This window comes from Myotis nattereri (genome assembly GCF_964212035.1).
Source record: "Myotis nattereri genome assembly, chromosome: 18".
Classification (NCBI taxonomy): domain Eukaryota; kingdom Metazoa; phylum Chordata; class Mammalia; order Chiroptera; family Vespertilionidae; genus Myotis; species Myotis nattereri.
Window position 1 is genome coordinate 15,930,199 of NC_138093.1, and position 20,668 is coordinate 15,950,866.

Genomic DNA, 20,668 nt, shown 5'->3' on the forward strand with positions numbered 1-20,668 from the left:
CTGAGGACCCTGGACACAGTCCTTCCCCTCCCTGGCCTCGTTGCCTCTGTAGAATAGGAGCTGGGGCAGACCAGGTGACCACCCTCCTTCCTGGAAACCGGGCCCAGGTGCCCAGCCAGCATTCTGCATGCAATTTCAGCAGATGTGAGATCCCCTGAGGCACTTCTGACCTTAGGCTAGGAGTCCTGGTCTAGAAGAGCTAAAAAGTTGTGATCAATGTTGAAGTGGGATTGTAGACACATTCTTTTTTTTTAAATTTTTTTTTTTTTTAAATATATTTTATTGATTTTTTTACAGAGAGAAGGGAGAGAGACAGAGAGTTAGAAACATCAATGAGAGAGAAACATCGATCAGCTGCCTCCTGCACATCTCCTACTGGGGATGTGCCCGCAGCCAAGGTACATGCCCTTCACCGGAATCGAACCCGGGACCCTTCAGTCCGCAGGCCGACGCTCTATCCACTGAGCCAAACCGGTTTCGGCTTTTTTAAATTTTTTTAATAGGGAGAGGGATAGAGAGATATAAACATTGATTAGAGAGAAACATCGATCGGCTGCCTCCTGCATGCCCCCTAACGGGGATCAAGCCCAACCTGGGCCTGTGCCGTGATTGGGGGACCTCTTGGTTCATGGGTTGATGCTCAACCACTGGGCAACACTAGCTGGTGGTAGACACATTCTTGAATGTCTGTGGAGTATCTCAGGGAAGACACAGGAACCAGTGGTTGCCTCTTGGGACAGAAGGTGAGTGGCTGGAGACAGGGATGGGAAGGAGACATATGTTCCCTTTCATGCTGTTAGAATTGAATCATGTATATTATCATAAGCTTGTTTATTTAGAAAAATTCCAGGATTCAGACTATTTTTCCATGGAGGCATTGTTCCATTAGATGAGAGGAAGGACTTTTTATTATTTTTTAAAGAGTTTTTATTGATTTTTTTTTTTCTTTTTAGAGAGAAAGGGAGAGAAACATTGATGTGAGAGCAAAACATGGGGTGGCTGCCTCCTGAAGACAACCTACCAGGGATCAAGCCAAAACCTGGGCATGTGCCCTGACCAGGAATCGAACCGGCAACCTTACAGTGCACAGGATGATGCCCAACCAACCGAGCCACACTGGCCAGCCAGGGCGAGAGGAAGGACTTTTTAGAGGATGATGGAGAGCTTAAAAGGTGCTGGCAGTGGACTCTGCTAACGCTTCCCAGCAGGAGCTGAGAGTGAGAGGAGGACTGTCTCTTGGAGAAGCCTGTGGGGGAAATGATGGGATCAAGAGCACAGTCCCAGCCTCTTGACATGGTTCCCCGGCCCCCGGAGCTGCCCTCCCAAGATCTTACTGAAAAGTCCTGCCTGCTCTCTAACCTGAATTCCTCTTGACAGACATATTCATTCCCTTTCATCACTGCTGAAGGAGGAAGCAGGAGTTGGGGAGGGGGGGTAGGGTGGGAGGTGGCACAGGGGTGCTCTCTCTTTGTGGTCTGTTCCAAGCCAGGAGGACATACCTGAGGAAGGGACACTTCATGGAGGAGACAGAGGCCCACCCAGGGACCTCCCACACAGGCACTCTGGGGGAGCAACCCACCTCCCGTTCTCTTGGTTCTTGGGATGATATTGAGGGGCCTTCTTGGCTGGGAGCTTCAGCCCATTGCTGAGTTGGGCCTGACCAGACCCTGGGTGTTCCCAGGACCCCTGGGCGGCTGCTCCCCCCACCCCCTGCCCCACCATGGGGTTCTGTCTTAGTGAGGCCTCCTCCTCCTGTTGCAGTGGTGGCTTCTAGCATTGGTCTCCTAGAGGGAGCCCAGGACGGCACTCCTCTCATTCATCCCTCCCCCAAAAACCCTGTACAGGGGCATCCACGGCTGCTGTTCAGGAGTCAGGAGTCTTTATTAGACGGGAGGTGGGACTTCCATCTCAGAGGAATCTCAGCTCAGACGACACAGGAGGAACCGGGATGGGACGGGGCGGGAGCAAGGGCGAAGCCAAGTCTTATTCCAGGGGCTCCGGGTGCAGTGGGCTGTGCGGGCTGGAGGCTGGGGCCTCCCCACTTCCATCCCCCTCAAAGGCTTCTTGGAGGAGGCAGTCAACTTAGTAGAATTTAGCCTCATCTTTCAGTCAATCCAGGAAGGCTTCTTAGGGGAAACCCAGGCCAACTGGTGAAGCAGGCTCTCCTTTTTGGTCTGAAAAGAAAAAAAATGTCAAGAGTGAAAGGGGTTCTGTTTGGATGGAGACCTGAGCCAGAGGCAGAGGACAAACTTCCATGGAGAGTGTCCAGTGGCCCGAAAAGGCTTCTCCTCCATCAGGGGAGGGAAGGGTTGGGAGGGTCCCCTGGCAAAGGGGCCACCATGGCAGTGGCTGACTCTAGGCACCTCTTTTAGGGGCTCCACCCAGGGCCATGGGGCACAGGGGATGCCAGGGTGGAGACTCAGATGCCAAGCAGGTGAGAGACGAGGTGGAGGCCGGCGGCCTTGCTTCAGGAAGGCAGGGAGCATGGCCTGGGACCAACCTGGGAGGATTTGGGTGGCTCCGCAGCCCCTGTGGCGTCTTCCCCAGCCCTGTCTTCAGCCCGCAAGCAACGTTTTAGCGTCCCTCAGACTTCAGCCCCGCACCTAAGAAGCAGGTCTCATTCCTCCCCTGAGAACGTGTGAAGTCTGTCCCAGGCGCGCCCCCCCCCCCCCCCCACCGGCCTTGCTCCCCTCCTGGCTCCTCATGCCTGTCTGCTCCTCTCTCCGCATCCCTCCCTGTGTTTGGAGTAGCTCTCCTGGAAGTCAGCACAGGAAGGGAGGGAGACAGCATATGCTTGGGGATCCCCAACGCCCCTCAAAGCCCAGCCCAACTTGCTGGTCCCTCGACTCTGGGGAGCATGTCTTTCTTGGGCTTCGATCCGCCTTTGTAAAGTGGGGACGACATCGCCCAGTTTTCAGGACTTTTGGAAGATGAACCGAGATAACAGCTAAGAAAGGGCTTACACAGGCAAGTAGGTGCCTGGTCAAGGCCAGTTCCTTCCTTCCTGGGGTGTGGGGAGCTGTGCCCGGGAAAGGGTCCAATGAGGGGCTGCACAGAAACCAGGAGTCCGACGCACAGCTGTGGGGGTCAGTCCTTTCCTGCCCCATCTGGGGGAGCCAGCAGCTTGGAGGCCCCACAGTTCACTTCTCCAAGGGCTTTAAAACCTGAGGAGGGAGTTTCAGAAAGAGGAAGGAATCTGAGCCATGCCTGACACTGCCCCATCGGATCTGATCCGTGTCACCTTCCTCCTCCCCAGACTCAGACTTTCCAAACTTACTTCCCTCCTCCCTGCTTCCCCTTCTCCTTCCCTCCCCAGGCCCCACCCCAGGTCCCTAACCTTGACCTTGACCATACTCTGGAGGGGTGGGGATGGGAGATCTGCCTCACCCATGATATTGGAAACTCCCCAGAGGTAAGGACTTGGTCTTCCTCAAACCTGGGCTCCTTGAGGCCTGCACTCCTGACTCCTCCTGGCCCTTTCTGGGCCAGGGCTAGCTCCCAGAGGCCCCGGGGAGCCAGCTGATCCTCAGTGCCCCAACTAAGTCCTTCTGCCTCTCCCTCCACAGCTCCCTTCCCTATTCCTTGCTCCAGATCCTTGGGCTGCCTGGGAGCCCTCCCAGCACCAGGTTGGCTGGACTGGGGGGAACAGCAGAGACTGGTGCCTGTCAGGGCCTCGGAAAGGGTGGTGGATGAAGCTCTACAAAGGCCCTCCCACTCCCCACCCCCAAAAGAGGAGGAGGAGTCCAGATGGAACAGTTTCCACCTGTTCCACCCGCCCAGCCCCAGACTGAGCCAGCATCTCCTAGCAACAGTACGGAGCAGGGGTCTGGGAAGAAGGTGGGAGCTGGGGAAGTGGGGTGAGGAACAATGATACCATAAATTATCCCCAGCCCCTCCCTGCCAGCCCACTCCTCCTCAGCTGAGAAAGGACTTTTTCTCCCCACCTGCTCCTCCTCCCGGATTCCCTCAGCAAAGCTGGCCCTGCTCGGGCCATTGCAGATGCCCTTCAGGCCAAGGTGACCACTCTCTACTTTCTGCTGGAGTCCAAAGAGGGGGGCAAACTCTCACCATCCCAGGATCTCCCAGGGGCCCCGTTGGAACCTCCCAATGGCAAGAGACGGAGTGTGCCTTCCGAAGGCCCCCACACCCCCGAACCCGGGGAGACTATCACTTTCCCAGGGCCTCTGGCTCTTGCTTCTTTGGGTGAACATGGGGGCAAGGAAGGGAAATTTCCAAGGATTTGGTGACATAGATGCTCCTTCTCTACACAAAGGTTTTAGACTTGGGGCCCCCAAGTCTTTAAGGGGCGCTTGGACCTCTCACCAAGCTAACCAAATCTCAGTTTCCCGATCCCAACAGCTGGATCCAGGAGGCCCAAACAAGCGACTGAAGCAGGTGGCAGTTTCTTCCTTACCTTTCAAATCAGTCAAGTCAAGCCAAGGGTCAAGGAACTGGTGCATCGGCAGTCTGGATCTTGGTTAGACATTGGGAAGGACTTCCCAAGATAGGAATAAGCAAGATCATAGAATTTCCTGGTTGGAAAGAGAAAAGTCTGTCATAGAAACAGGAAATTGGGTGGGAACCTCTTAAATTTTACCTCCTCATTGCTTTCCTAGCCAGATTAAATACCACATTGGGAATATTTAGCACAGAACCTGACATACAGGAAGCCTCCATTTGGGCTAATTTTAAGAAATCATATATTAACATGGATTCCTATTGGATAAATATTAGGAGGAAGGGCTCCATCCCTGAAGACCTATCTCCCCTCCTCCAGGAACCTATGGGAAAATCCAGATATGAGGTAGTGCCCTGAGTATACCATGGCAGCCAATTGCCATGGCAACAGCAGGAGTCTGGTTGGTTGCAGGGCAGCGTGGGGAAGCCAGCTGGTGCCAGATGGATGAACCCAGCAGAAGGTAGCCCCAGCCGGGTGAAGCTCATGTCCCCTGTGCCCAGGACTCCCCTCCATATGCCAGCCTCCGCCTGCTCCTTCCCTCCAGGACGAAAGGCCCCACTGCTATCTGTGGGGGATGATGCCAAAACCAGTCCTCCTCCCAGCTCTTGGCTTGTACAAGGAATGACTGCTTAGAGACAAAAGCCCCTCCTGCGTGAAGTCTCCCTGGACCATGGGCTGAGGGATCTAACTGTTCTGAATTTAGCTCACTCCTGGAAATGCTGAGGAACCACAAGATCAGGGACTTGTGAGGGTCCTAAGTGGCAAGGCTTGGAGACACCCTGTTGCACACATTCAGGGGAGGCCACAGAGTCTGGCCTGCTCCCTCTGGTGAGCTGAGACATGGGCTGCAGGGAGGGAGCGGAGCAGGTCAGGGCAATGGGGGAACTGAGCTTCACTGCCCCGTCCCCTCCCAGGACAGTCTTTACACAGGGCCAGGGGGAGTCCTTCCTGCGGATGAAAGAAGCTGAGGTCAAGGAGTCTACCACCCGTTGTTACAAATGTGCCTCCCAAACCAGGCTTAGCAAGATGCTCGCCCGCTTGAGCACTCCAGCCAGTCCAGTGCCCTTCGCCACAAGCTGCACCCAGCGACCCATGCCCTCGTTTCCAAACCCTGGAAGCCTTCCCTGATGATCCTCACCTACCTGCCGTGGCCCCTCAGCATTTAAAATCCACACTAGACATCTGCACACAGCCTTACAAAACTCTCATCCACTCCTCCCCATCTGGCCCGCAGAACTGTGGAACTAAGTTAGGGACATCAGGTGACTTGTCTAAGGTACCCGCTAGTAATGGAGAGCCAGAATGTGGCTCTCCTGTCTGATTTGAGTCAAAAAGCAAAACCTCCTTGCCCTGGCTGGTGTGGCTCAGTTGATTGGAGCAATGTCCCATGCATCAAAGGGTTGCAGGTTCGATTCCCGGTCAGGGCACATGCCCAAGTTTCAGGTTGATCCCTGGTTGGGGCACCTGTAAGGACAGTTCAGATTAGCAATCAGTGACACAGGCTGCAAGGGGAAAGCCTCTTTGGGGAGGACAAGATTGGGTGTGGAAACTGAGTCCTTTTGTGTGTTTTTTTTAATCCGCACCTGAGGATATGTTGAGAGAGAGAGAGAGAGAGAGAGAGAGAGAGAGAGAGAGAGAGAGAGAGATTGGTTGCTTCTTGTAAGCAACCCGACCAGGGATCAAACCTGAGACCTTTCGGTATACAGGATGATGCTCCCACCGACCGAGCCACCAGCCAGGGCTGGGGACTCCTTTTTAGCTCTGGTCAATCTTGCTTTTCCAGCCTCCCATAGGCTCTCCCTGGAGGGGGAGCCCTGCACAGGAGAAGGAAGGGACTGAAACAGTCCCTACGTGGGGAAGATGAGAGGCTCAGAGTGGAGTCAGCCTCAGAAGCATGTGTGGGCTGGGGAAGAGACAGGCAGGACTGGGGGTTTCAACTGGCAAGAGCGGGGAAGGGGGGGCGGGACTTGTGGGCTCTGACTGGAGCATGAACAGGCGCCTGTCTGGGAATGACTCCACTGCGCCTGTGAGACCATGGCCAGCTCTCAGGTTCTTTTTCCTTCCTGGACCCCGTTAAAGCTTGAGGCCACCCCTCAGGCCTTCCCTTCTCCAGCCCATTCCACTGCACCCCCAAAGGGCCCCCGGGGAGCTAAGCCCCCTCACCTGACAGGGCCACTCACAGAGAGGGCTTTGTGCAGAGGCTGGGCCTGGGGGAGGGGCAGGAGCCAGCATTCCCGCTTACATTCCACCTCAGTGCCCAGCAACAGGCTGATCATCAGCGCCTCAGCTGTCCCAGGCCTCTCGCCCCCTTTCTCCGGGAAGAATCCCCTCAGAGCCTTGGGCCAGCCCTGGATACCCCTTCCCCTTTCTGTACTCCCTCTTCCAGAAGTTTCCAGGACTGAAACCTACTTCTCTGTTCTTCACTCCAGTCCCCAGCAGCCCACCCCCTGTCCTGACCTCCGGGCACTCACTGTGCTGGGGACCGATCTTGGCTTCCCCACCTCTCTCCAGAGAGCTCCCCAAGCCCGTGTGCATGTATGTGTGCGTGTGTGGTGGGGGGTGTAGGGGGGATGATGATGGACATTCTAGTGCGGAAGAAGCAGAGACCTTTCCGGAAGCAGCTTCCAGGCTTCTCATATGTTCCTTCATTTGGCCTGAACTAGCTGAGAGCTAGTTAAGTGTCTGGTTGGGTGCTGGGCTCCGTGGGCAGATAGATGGGGTGTCCTCGCCCCTCCTGGGAGTGGTTATAGGCTGCTTCCCAGCCACACCCTGCACCCAGCATCTCTGAGTATGTCAGCTAATTTCCCAGCACCCCCATCCAGTCCAGCCTTCTCGGTGGAGCACGTAGGCTCTTAATAATCACCCTTGTACCTCCATCTCCTACCTCCTCCTAGCCCAGGCTCCCTAACGTCCCAGGCTCTCCCCTACCTCCTTGCTTTCAAGTGTACTCTCTATTCTCCACCACCCACTTCCTCAAACTCCTTAGACTGGCACCTCCCATACCCTCTATCTCCTTTATCTTCCATCACTCATCTTTCGCCCCCTCCAGGAATGATGGCTGAAGTGATCAAAGTGAATTGACAGTGAGAAGAGAGGAGGAGAAAATCCTCACAGCTGAACCTTGGGGAGCCCTTTTGGCTGGAGAATTGGTTGACCGGGAGGACTGGAGGAACAACCCAGAAAGAATAATCAGGGACATAAGAGAAGAACCAAAGGCCAAAGGAAAAGACCGGCTAGAGTCCACCAGGCCTGAGCCGGGCTGTTGGCCCAGCTGAGGAGGCTGAGTGCCCCAGAGGCGCAGTTTCACCAGAGTCATGAAGGTGGAAGCCAGGCTGCTGGGCCGAGGGGAGACGTGGAGCTTCACGTCAAGGACACAGCGGCCTTCACAGGCCCCAGAGAGACCCTCAAACTGGCAAGTGATCCTGCCTGTCACACAGGAGGGTAATTCTCCTCCTGCTGCTGATGCCTCGTTCTGATTCCTCCAGTACTTTTTACACGACCCACGGTCCTCCCAAGGGGTCATTCGAGGGGTGTCTGGAACCAGACCAAGCAGAGAGGCCTCTCTCCCACCCTGTTCCTTCCTGTGTGAGGCTCCCATCTCTTCTGGGGCTGCCCTGCCTCATCTCTCCCTCCTTCCTTCTCTCCCAGCCTCTCTTCCCAATTCCACTCACAGGAAGACTCAACGCTCCTGATCATGCAGGAAGTCCTTCGTATAATCTCACCTCCCTCGTGTCCACCGTCCAGGGCTGGCTCTCGGCCTGCACCTGTCAGGGAGGCCGGTTCCCAGGCGCCAGGCACCTAAGATGGCGGCCTCCCTCTGCTTCCGTTCCCACAGCCTCGTGTCCTACCCCTGCCTCTTTCTTTCTGAAGCCTGAGCCCAACAAGGTGGGGGGCCAGGCTGGGGAGCCAAGACCGGAGGAAGCGAGACAAAAAAGGACAGAAAAGCCGGCCCCTTGGCATCTCTCGGACATTTGAGTCCAGCTTGGGAGGGAGGGCAGAAGGGAAGAAAGAAAGTAGTGTGAGTTTTTATTTCTGTCTTCTTCCTGCCACTTCCCCCCACTCCACACACACTTTGATGAAAACAAAATCTCTCCCCTTTTCTCTCCTTCACCCTCCTCCCCCTTTTTCCTGGCTCCTACCACAAGCCTCCTGGAATGCAAATGAGTTGTATTATGCAAATCTATGCAAATAAGGCTTAACGAGCGGAAGGAGGGGGCAGAATGCCTAATGAGTAATGGCGGAAAGGTGCAGATGGAAGATGGCAGAAATGACCCCCTCCTCTTTGTTCCCACAGCCTGGAGGCTTGCTGGGGTAGTGGGGTATTCCGCCCTCCCTTCTGGCTGAGAATACACGAAGGCCCCATTGCTTCAGCTGAGAAGGCCTGGGATGGCCTTGGCTGTAGGTAAGGGACCGGAGAGCTTGGGCGGGGAGAGAGGGTTCAGTACAAAGGATTCCTGCTCACTTGCACAGCTTTGCCCAGAGACTCTGACATGCCAGCTTCCCACCCTTCAGCTCCAGGTGCTGAAAAAAGGTGATGCTTATGCACATCATGGCTGTGCATCAGAAAGAGGATTCCCAAGGGAAGATTCCCAACCAGACCCAGGTTCTTCCTGGGAGTGGGGGGTAAAAGCTGTCTCTCTTTGTGCTGTAGAAGGTGAGGGTTGGAGAGGTTGCCATAGCAACATAGCATGAAACACCCACCTCCCCAACATCCAGCCCCAGAGGACCTAGGAGTTGGGGGGGGGATAATAGATTGACACCCCCTGGTGCCCCCACCACCTGGCACTGCCAGCCGGAGATGGCGCCATCAAATCCTAGAGAGAATGGCCCCTTTGTTTCTCGGCTCACGATGTTGGGGGAGCAGGCTGGAGCACACAGAAGGGCCTTTCCCAGGCCCTGTTCCAGTTTGCGTGACTCTTGCTGGCCTCTGGAGAATCCTGTGGCCATCCACTGGTCTTTGTGCCCTGGCAGATGGCTGCCACTGTGTCTTTTCTCTCATGGGCTTGCCAGCTACTGCTAGGTATGCCTTCCCCTGTGCCTACCCCTCCAAGCCTCTCACACAGAGATGGTAGTCAGCTGCACCCCTTCCTGGCTTGTGTGGACATCTCATATGCCCAGATGTGCATCCTGTTCTTTTTTGTCAGGGGCAACCTGTGAACTCTCTCTACCAGCTTTAGGACAGTTCCATCCAACTCAAGCAGGGAGACCCCCAAGGGAGGCATCAGACACAATAGGTGGGCCAGGCTGAATTCAGTAGCCTGCATTGGCAGGAACTGGCATTTCCACTAACCAGCAGAGTTGGTCACACCTCTTCCATTCTCTGGGGATCTGTAAAATGAGGGATATAGGACTGATGACATCTAAAGCTCAGTTTAACTCTACCTGACCAGTTCACTCTATATCTTACAGGAACTTAGGTTAAATCCTTCCTGAAATCTAACTCTCGTCCTTCTTACTGCTAGAGCAGTCCCTGCCATTCAGACTCCCCAACGTAGACAAACCCTACTTCCTGGAGATGGAATGCCAACTACCCTCAGCCTTTTCTTCTCCCTGAAACTCCAAAGCTGCCTGAAAACACATCCCACACATTAAAAAAGCTAGAGTCTCATATCTGCTCATGCAGACAGGACTCCCTCCTAACCCTCTCAACAGGGGTCAACCACAGCCATCTCACTCACCAGCCAGGGAGCTGTCCGTGGTGCTGGAGGCGGCTCTGATGCACGAGTGGATGACAGCGGGTGGGAGGGTGGTGGGGCACCCATCCACCCCAGGTGAGGAGTTAAAAGGAGGGAAAAAAAGCAGAAACACCCGGAAACAGTAAGGAAAGGAGTAAATGTATTCCTGAAAAAAGTTTCTCCTATCTGAAGATCTCCAGCTTGCCAATACTACTTTGGGAAGAAAGGGCACAAAAGTCATGGAAACTCTGAACCTCCCACCTCTCCATCCCTAATGACTAAAGCATCGGTTCTCAACCTGTGGGTCGCGACCCCTTTGGCGGTCGAACGACCCTTTCACAGGGGTCGCCTAAGACCATCCTGCATATCAGATATTTACATTATGATTCATCACAGCAGCAACATGACAGTTATGAAGTAGCAACGAAAATAATTGTATGGTTGGGTCACACCATGAGGAAATGTATTTAAAGGGCCAGAAGGTTGAGAACCACTGGACTAAAGTGTCCAGGATTATCTCACTCCTCATCTGGATCCTATCTAGAAATTTACAAGGAGATGGAACCATAGTTCCTGCCCTTGGGGAAGAGTTCAGGTAGAAGTAATTGACAGGGTACAGACTTCGAAGCTCCATCCTAAATTCTAAGGCTCCTACAAGGAATTTACTAATAAAGATGAGGAAGGTACACAATCTGTTCAGTAGTATAACAGGTACCAGGAGCTTGAGGGGAAAGGTAGAGAAGATGGGAAATAGAGAGCGCGCGTGTGTGCGTGTCTCACAGGCAGAAAGAGAAGCCTACTAGTATATCAGTGGTTCTTAACCCTAGTTCACATTAGAAACTTCGAGGGGGTTTTTATACAATACTGGGGGGCCTCAGCCTCATTCCCAGATGCTCTGACTTCTCTGGTCTGGAGCTGAGCCCAAACATCAGTACTTTTTAAAAAGCTCCCCCGGTGATTTTAGTATGCAACCAAGTTGAGAATCTCTGTCTTGGGAGAGAGCAGGGGTTAAGCCTGCTCTGGTGGCGGAAGAGGCAGAGCAAGGCCCCTGAAAAAGGAATGAACGGGGAAGAAGACGTGACTCCTCTCTTAGGGCTCCCATTGGCCTGGAGACCAACTCAGGTGGTGGGCTTGTCTCCTCTGAGCTGTGAAAGCCCAAACCACCCCAAGGCAATGAGAGGAACTGTCTCCCCACCCCAGTCCCTGAGCAGAGACAGGAATGGGTGCGATGAACATAAGGGCGTGCTGCTCCCCTTCACCCCGAAGGTCCCCAGGGAGGCAGTTGTGGAAGGTAAACAGCAACAATGGTCTCTTTCAGTGTCCAGATCCCAACCCTTCAGCCCAATTAGCAGACTCAGCAAACAGCAATTCAGCTGCCTTCAGCTGCTGTCATAACAAATTCAGAGCAGCCTTAATGGGGGATTAGGGCAGGAGAAGGCGGGGTATCACTCTGAGTCCTGGCAGAGCCTGGGTGGCAAAGAAGGGTTCCCCTTTTCTCTCACCTCTCTCCTATGTCAATACGCACCCACTCACCTTTACCTGCCATAGCCCTACTCCTCATGCTCCTCAAAGCTCCAAGAATATTTTTATAGTTGTGTCTCTTCTTTCCCTCCAAAGACTTTAAATCATTAACCTAAAATCTCTTCTCTCCTAGGGAAGTTGGCATACCCTGCTTCTGAGTGAGAGAGTGCCACACCTCCAGCTCTGAGATCTCAACAGCAAAGGGAAGAGGTGGAAAGGCCAGCCTGTCCCCAGAACATCGGGCCGGGAAGGAGGTAAAGAAATAAGTATCAGCATTCCAACTCCCAACCCTTGGAAAGAGCAGACTCCAAGAAGGACTTGCAGATGGAGAATGGGGGCGGGGGTGGTGGGGCTGCTGATGCTTCTCTGGTGGGTTACCAATTTGGGGAATTCAGTTGGGAGTCTCTACTTGGTTTGTTAATTATACCTACTACCTAACTGATCCTTTAATTTAATAAACTGTGTTTTTAGTAACTCTAGAAGCTTAATGGAAAAACTTGGAATTGTCACTTATTTCTCTGTCTACATAAGTCAGTTTACCAATCTCAAATACTCTTACAAACAAGTGGTAAGATCCATTAAGGAGAAAAACACAATGGCCACTCTGCCATGTGGACTCCAGCCTCTTCCCTTAACAGGCTTCCCAACGACTGTTGTTGATCCTCTGCCCAAGCTTTAGACATTGCCCACACAGGCCCTAGGAGTCCTTCCTTGACTCCCAAAGCTATAAAAGCAAAATAAACTTCCTCAAGTTTAAATGCTTTGAGCTCCTCAGACAAGAATATGCCAAAGAGCTGTCCTCTTTGCATTCTGAGATCAATCATAGGCTTTCAAAGAGTCGTCCCAAACTGTAGCCTTTAACCCTTCTGCCGTGGAAGAATTACTCTCTACCCGTGGGCATCATAGCATATTATATGATCTTCCATATAGAATTCTCCATTTGCTCCATGTATCAGCCCAAGTATATACATTCTCATCCCCATTATACAAACATCCAGCTGAGGCTCAGCGATCTGTGTAAGTCATGGCTCCTGAAGACAGAATCTGGATTAGTCACATTTGCTATTTCTATTTCTGTCCCTCCTCAGGCTTGCTGATTGTGATGATTGTGGAAGGACGTTTCAACAAGGCCCTTTCAATGTCTAGAATTTGGGGGCGGGGGGGGGGGAATTGTCCCAGGATGAGGATATGAGTGATCATGCAAAACTTGAGTCAGATGCTTAGGAAGAAATTGCCTTTGAACTCCTGGACTCAGAATTCAATAGGACGGTTTGGGGATAAAGAGCTGAGGACAGAGATGGATAAAGAAACCAGCTTAGAATTTGATTTCCAGTAGGAATAAATGGATATTGCAAGATTTGAAGAACAGAACTAAATATTCTTGAACACAGACAAAGGCATTATGATACAAAGGGAGAAATTTCCTAACTGGTAACTGGTGAGGCCCTTCCCAGCCCCTTTCAAGTCAGCTTTTGTACACCCCATTCCATCAGTTCTCATCTTGGGTTCAACTGGAGGAGGTGCTATTTTGCATAAAGTTTGGGGAAGGACTCAGTGATCACTGTGATGTCTGCATTTGGTAAATCCACTCCCCCCCCACCCCCACCCCACCCCCGCCTTAGAGGGTCTGTTCCTCTGGTGGTTTTACACCTGTACATAGCCAGGCATTCTCATCTCACAGTGGAGCTTCCTGCCCACCATGGATCACACACATCCAAACTCACACGAGGCCACACACCAGTCAGTATCTCACCCTCATATGCAGACACACACAGCTCACAAGCAATCACCCATCATTCAGACAACCCCACCAACACACCTGCAGGCACACATAAAGCAGACACAAACCCTCACCCCGACATCCTTCTGGCCTCTGTTCCCCCTTTCCACTGCAACACCTGTTTTGTAGAATGTAAACCCTCAACCCACCAGCAGTTCCCTTGGGCTACCTATTCTCTTTTGGGGATTCTGTGGTCAAATGTGTGCTAATGGGACACAAGGATCATAACCTAAACCCACTGTGCTTAAATAATACAGGTTCTAAGTCTCATGTGGATGAGCCTCACTAGATCCCAAGTCCACATTTTCAAACCATACTACATGAGAAGTTAAAAAAGCGGGGTGGGGGGTGGGCGGCTTTTCTTTCTTGGCATCTTATCAGATGCCAACTCCCTTCAGCCCATGGTCACCACCAGGCTTGCATCTGCACAGACCTTCCCTCTTCCCTCCTCAGCTCATCCCCATCTCAGTCTCCCTGCCCCACCCTCTCCAGATCCTCTCACAGGCAAGTGGGTTTAAGACCAATGAGTGGCATAGCACCTCATTTGAGCCTGTGGCTCCTCATCTGTAAAATGGGATTAAGAACAGCTACCACACAAGGTTGGAGGAGCAAAGCCAGAGGCATAGGCAGAGCACTGTTACCTGAAAGTATAGTGTGGTATTAAGGAGTATCAGTCCCTCCTCCAAACCTGCTCCCTTTCTCCCTAACCCTATCTCCAACCGCCACCCTCAAAAAACAAGACCCCCCAAATTCCAAACAGCTAAGAAAGCAAGAAGCCATTAATCCCCCCTTTCTCCAATCCTCTGAAGCAGTGGTTCTCAACCTTCTGGCCCTTTAAATACAGTTCCTCATGTTGTGACCCAACCATAAAATTATTTTCGTTGCTACTTCATAACTGTCATGTTGCTACTGTTATGAATCGTCATGTCAATATCTGATATGCAGGATGGTCTTAGGCGACCCCTGTGGAAGGGTCGTTCGACCGCCAAAGGGGTCGCGACCCACAGGTTGAGAACCGCTGCTCTGAAGGAAGAAAACACGTACTCTAGGCTCTCTAAAGCACCAGAGTTTCAGTTTGGAACCCCCAATATTTCTCCCACATAATATATAATCGAGTAATAATTTTCTACCTTCAAAATCAGTTCCTGGGAGGAAAATGTAAATTTACACGGGAAGCTGGAGTTGTACAAAGTCGTTTTGTCCAGCTCGCCTGACCTCTGTTTACTCCTCACTGCCCTGCCCCGTGTTCTGGAATGCCAGGAGGAGTGGGGTGGTGGGGGGGAGAGAGAATAAATGCAGAGGGGGCTCCTTCTAGCTGTGGCCACATTTACTTTTATTTTACCAAATGACTCGACCATGCTCCTCTCCACTGCGCCTAAGCACCCTTTTGCCTAAAATATTTAGGTCAGGCCAGATCAATGGACTCTTTTAGGAATGACCCTGATTAATCTAATTCCTTGCTTTCTTTGGGCGGCATAACCACTAAGCTACAAATTCCTTTGTGTTTGAGCTCTTTAAGGCCATTTGCTCCTGGGGATGAGAGAGAGGAGAGAGAGGAGAGAGAGAGAGAGAGAGAGAGAGAGAGAGAGAGAGAGAGAGAGAGAGAGAGAGAGAATGGAGTGGGAAGGTGGGGTGTCCTGAAAGACCCCACCTCCACCCTTTGGTCAGTGAAGACAGGGCTGGCATGAGAAGCTTTTCAAGACATCAGGCTCAGGCCCTGGGTTGTAGGGAGGAAGGAATATGGACACAAGGGAGCTGAGACATACGCTGCACTCACTGCCCCCGAACCCAGGCTGCTCCCCAGCCACTGTCCTCCTTTCGAGCAACCCCACCACCACCCGGTACCTCCAGCCCCATCTCCACTTTGCCACTCCCAGCTCCCAGCCAAGCTGGGTGGACCTGCACGGCTCCAGGAAGCCAAAAAAGCAACACCGGGTTCTCGGCTCCCACCCCGCCCCAGCTGGGGGCAGCCGCCGGAACCTGTCCCAGAACCCAGCGGGGAGGCCTGGGCCGGAGCCCCGGGTGCGGTCCTGAATAACCGGCCACCGGGTTTCAACAGACCCTCCCCTGGAGCAGCTCCCCCAGCAGCGGACCAGCCACAAGCTGCCAGGAAAGGCCCCAGCCCGAGAGAGCCGCACGCCCTCCCCGCTCCCGAACTCAGCGCGCCGAGTCCCTGGGCCGCGCTCCAGTGAACGGGACTGCGGCGCCCACCTGCGCGGAGGGCGGGACGTCCCCGGACCGGGGCGGTCTTGAGGCTGGCGGGCCGCCGGGTCCTCTGGTCGCCTCCTCCGGCCGTGGGTCCCCGAGGCTGCGGACCCTCGCTCGGGCCGCCCCCGCTCCCTCCCCGGCCGTGCGGCCGCTCCCCGGGGCCCCCGTGCGTAGTGTATGGGGTTATTTTTACTTTCGGTTATCTAGCTTTATGAAGACTCCACACCACTCATACAGCTAGATAACCAAAGATAACAACCAACCCCGCCTCCTGGCCGCCGCCGCCGCCGCTCCCACGCCGCCTCCGGCCGCCGCCGCTCCCGGTCGCCCGCCCGAGGGAGGGTCCACGGAGGGAGGTGGGGGGCGGACAGAGGAATGGAGTCCGAGACCCGAAGGCTCGGAGGCCCAGGGACACAGACACCACAGAGACCAAAAAAGGCGTGGAAAGGACACGACGGCCGTGGCACCGAAGTCCGGGGATCGCCCCCCACCCCCACCCCCAAAGCTTCCGACGCCGCGTTTCCCGCTCCCCATTCGGGCCTGAAGCGGGAGCTCCGCGGGTCCCGGGAAGGAGGGACTCGCGGGCTTTCGTACCAGCCGGGAGGACCACAGGCGCCGAGGCCAGGCCTCCGGACCCCAGCGGGTCCAAGTGGGAGTGAGGCCGGCCCCACCGTCTCCCAACTCGCGAAGGCAGTGGGAAAGGGCTGCATCCAGCAGCCGACTAACGGGGGAGCGGGCCGCGAAACCCGGGGTAAACCCCCGAAGGCGCCCCAGTAGGAAACAGGGAAATCCCGGCGACCCAGAGAGAGGGAGGCCGGTGGGGTGGGGTGGGGTGGGGTGGGAGGCGACCCAGGGGTTCCCAAGCAAGTCTCTCCCGGAGAGGAGAGGGCAGAGACCTACCCGGGGAGGGAGCCCGGCCGGCGCCCGCGATGGAGTGCGGGAAGGAAAGTGCAGGGCGGGCGGGGCAGGTGAGCCGAGCCCCAGGCCCTGCAGGACTCCCCAGAAAAGCGGCATGGTATCCAGAGCTCCAAAACCACCCGGGGAGGTGAAAATGGCCGGGGGTCCTAGGGGAGAGGTGCTCTGGGGGTTGGCGGGGGTTTCGATCAGGAACGAGAATCGTCCAGAGGTCTCGGGGACCCCGAGAAAGGCGTGGGGCACGGCCGGCCCCTCGCGGCGGACGCACGGGCACTCTGGATTCCGAGGCGCTCGCCCCTCTCGGCCCCGAGCCGGCCAGGCCACTTACATCGAGCCCAAGGTGCCCATCCATGCTCTCAGGCGCCGTCCTTTCGGGCCCTTCCCGCCCATAGAGCGCCACGGCCCTTGGTCCTGGGTGCCAGGGCTCAGCAGGCGCCGGGGCGGGGTCACCCACCCGAATTTCAGCCTCGGCGGAGCGGAGGCGAGCGGGGAAGAGCGCGCCTCACCTCCCCAGCGACCGCCTCAGCCTCTGGCGCGGCTCTGGCCCGGCGCGCTCCGGCTCCGGACTTTTCATTCATCCTTTCACGCTCCCTCCCCAGGCCATCCTCTGATTGGCTCCGCCAAGCATGACGTCACCGCCTGGTTGCCCCTCTGGCCCCGCCCCTCCCCTTCCCAGTTTGAGCAGGAGCGCGCAATTGGGGCGCCCCACCCCTGGAGAATGGGGTGGGGGCGGGGCGGAACTATTATGTCTGTGTGCTGATTCCAAACCTCTTGCTGCCTCACTCATCTCCAAGACCCGCCTGCCATCTCCAATCTATTGCGTTTGCAGCTCACTCTTTCTGCAGGTCTTACATGTTCCATTTTGGCCCCAGGTACACTGCACCAGGACCAGGACTCAAAGATGGAAAAGACAGCCAAACGATTGGAGACGATCCCTACCTGCCTCCTCACATTAGGATGTTCTTTGTGCTTCCCGGGTTCCGGTTCCTCCCCGACTGTGACCCTAATCTTTCAGGACGGGCAGAAACCTTGCTTGTTGGTTTCCAACCCCAAACAGTGAGGGATTCTGGAAGTTTGGGACTCCTATTGGGAGTCGTGGAGTCTGATAGAAGCTGGGCTTCCTTTTCCTTCGTGCAGAAACGGGAACAGCTCTTGTACCTGTTCACAGCACCAGAGTTCCCGGTGGGAGAGGCCGGAGGATCCCAGCTGGCATTAGCTCGGGCAACACCTGCAGATTTTGACTCGGTCACGGAGGTCTTCCTTTCCTTCCTCTACTGCGTGCGCCTGCATCCCTCAGGCCTGGCCCCCACCCCTGTTCCATCTCCGGGTGTCTGGAGAGCTGGAGTAACTGGGAACAGGATCCCTCTCCAGCAAGGTTTCAGGTTCCCGACCTGGCTCCCCATCTGGCTGAGAGAATCAGAGCCCCGCAAGGCCAGCCCGCAGGCGGTATTTGGGTTCTTTGGGCTGGAGAGCCTAGCTGAGCCCTGTGCCCACCAGGGAGCAGTTTGAATCCTTGGTCCTGAGATAACTTACAACTTCCTGACTGTACTTGGCCCCTTCTCTAAAAAAAAATAAATCAATCCTACAATTTAGATTTGCAAACCTGGAGACTGTCAGCTTAATATGGGCTGTTCCTATCACCAGGGATATTTGAACACTGCACCAACTAGGGTGCACCCCCAGAGTACCCCTGGTTTGGTCATCAGGCCTGGCCGGATTGCTCCCATCTCTGAGCAGTCTGGGACAAAGCCACAAAGCCGAGTCTGAATGCTATTTGCCTGGGTTAGATGCAAGCCAATGGCCAGTGGGTTTCATTTGATGCTTCCCTCAAAGACTGCAGCATGTCTGAATAACTGCTGCCTGACTGTGAGGTGGAGGACCCTGAAAACGAGGATAAGGCCCAGGGACTGAGTGCTTCCCTACCAGAGCACAGTGTGGAGCTGAAGCAGGCTGCCTGGTTCCCCTAGTCTAGGGCATTCTCAGGACTGTGCTTGGCATAGCTTTTCCCTGTCAGTCTCCACAGTGTCCCAGGGCCCTTTCTCAAGGGAAAGGCTTTTTAGAAGCTTCCACAGTGTCAGTCTTTCACCCTCCCAGAACTGGGAGCACACCGGCCAAAGGCAGGCAGGGAAGGAAAGAGCCAAACTGTCTACTCCCTAGTTTGTTTCCTCCTGCCCCTCCCAGGTGCCCCTACAGCTCAGAATGGAACATTGTGGGAGCACGGGGGTCCCTGAAGGTACATCTACCCCACTAGGATGCTGCTAAATATATTCCCTAAGTGCATCCCCCATACCAGGCCCCAGAGGAACTACAAGTCCCCTCTGCCATTCCTCTTTGTGCTTACAAACCTCAAATATTTCTCAGTACATCACCTCACAACCCTTTCTAGGATACCCAGTAATCCCTAGACATTCTGGCAATTCTAAATAGAGTCTACACTTCTCCAGACACACCACCAACTTCCCCTACAAAGACTTCTCCATTTGCCCTCCCACAAGATCCCTTCAAAGCTCGTTAGGAGTCCCCTTTCTTCTCTGTCACCAATTTCCAACCAATTCTCCTACCTTTTGTGGCACCCAATCTTATCTGCATGGGACCGCCCTCTCTGATGAAGTCACTGGTTTTGTCTGGGTGGACCTGAAAACAATGGCCCACCACTCCTGCTCAGGGATGAAGGTAAGCAGGGCATCTGTCTTTATTCCAATGGAGATGGAGTGATAAGACATGGAAGGACGGAAAACTGCCCACCATCATGGTCCTGGGATTGGTTTGTATAGTAAACCATGTTGCTCCAGTTTCAAAGAAGAAACTACTTCAGGTAGCAAATGAGACAGCCCCTCAAGGGCAGAGGCAATTTCATAGATATTCAAATAGATGGTATCCAACACATGCGTACATGCGTAAGACATAGGAGATAATTAAAGAATTAATCGTCCTGGACAGGTAGCTCAGTTGGTTCGAGTGTCAACCTGATGTGCCAAGGTTGAGGGTTGGGGCACATACATCTCCACAGATACTTCCGGCAGTACCACTTCCCGAGGCTGACACACTGGCACACCCCCCCACTCACAGTGGTTTAAGCTCCCTAGTACCTATTCACCACAAGCCATGCTCCTCTCCTTTCTCACCTCTGTCAGCCATGAATAGATATCTCTGCTCCCTTCTCCCTCATGGGCAACTGGCCTTCATCTCCTCCCTCAAGAGCCTATGAGAGAAGGCCAAAACAGTTCCCCGGATCCCCAATGCTTCTCTCTCTCTCTCTCTCTCTCTCTCTCTCTCTCTCTCTCTCTCCTGGCCACAGGGTGGCCTTTCACTCCTAAGCCACCTTGTTCCATTCCCATTAGCAGTGACTATACAGGTCTTACTACAATTGGAGTAGAACAAAATCAGGGGCTGAAAGCTGGAAGAGACAGGGGCTGGGATAGAGAGGGTGTAGAGACAAGAGAGAACAGATGACACAGGGCCAGCTTTCCTTTTCTTCCACACCCACACCACCATCAAAAAGAAACAAATAAAAAAATAAATACCCCAAAAGCCAAAGGTGGCCACCTACGATGACACCAGAAACAAACAGGCTTCCTGGATGCCCAGCACCTGTCAGGGAAGAGAATGCAAAGGTTAAAGTCCTTTGAGTGACACCAATCTTCTCCCCTAACATCTCCCTGTTTCCCTGTCTTTCTCTCACCAACTCTTTCCCCCCAGTCTTATAATTTTAGGGCCTAGACGGTCTAAGCTCCTCTCTTCAATTGCCAGAGCTTGAGGCTGCACAGGGAGATAGCCAAGCGAGAAAAGCCTAGACATGCGGGGAGGGCAAGACTCCTGGCCAGGGCCTCTCCAGCTCCAGCTCCACCTTGCATGGAGGATTCCACCCAGCCTCATCCCCACACCCTCCCTCCACCTCCATCCCAAACCTTAGGGTCCAGGGGTTTGGAGTCTGTGGGGGTGCGGTGGCCCTTCTGACTTAAACCTACAGGAATAACCTTCTGTCCAGTGGACACTACCTCTTCAGAGATTTCTGCTGTCCGTGGCCAACAGAAGTCATGCTCAGGATAGAAGGAAGGATCTGGGGTCCAGGGTGTATTTTTGTCTGTCTAGATCTAATTGCATTGTACC

The 20,668-nt window shown here is 54.2% G+C and overlaps 1 long non-coding RNA gene across 3 annotated transcripts; it reads right to left on the bottom strand.

Annotated features, from left to right (window-relative positions):
• Positions 1-1,862: 1,862 nt before the first annotated feature.
• On the bottom strand, positions 1,863-17,177 carry LOC308534623. 3 transcript variants are annotated; one of them, XR_013997204.1, is made up of 4 exons: positions 16,887-17,177; positions 4,415-4,532; positions 2,964-3,164; positions 1,863-2,174 (listed from the first exon to the last, which is right to left on the bottom strand). It is a non-coding gene; the product is annotated as an uncharacterized lncRNA (long non-coding RNA). The 3 variants fall into 3 exon arrangements; XR_013997206.1 differs by lacking the exon at positions 2,964-3,164 and adding an exon at positions 5,809-5,923 and having other exon boundaries at positions 16,887-17,105; XR_013997205.1 differs by lacking the exon at positions 2,964-3,164 and having other exon boundaries at positions 16,887-17,105.
• Between the last annotated feature and the right edge of the window lie 3,491 nt (positions 17,178-20,668).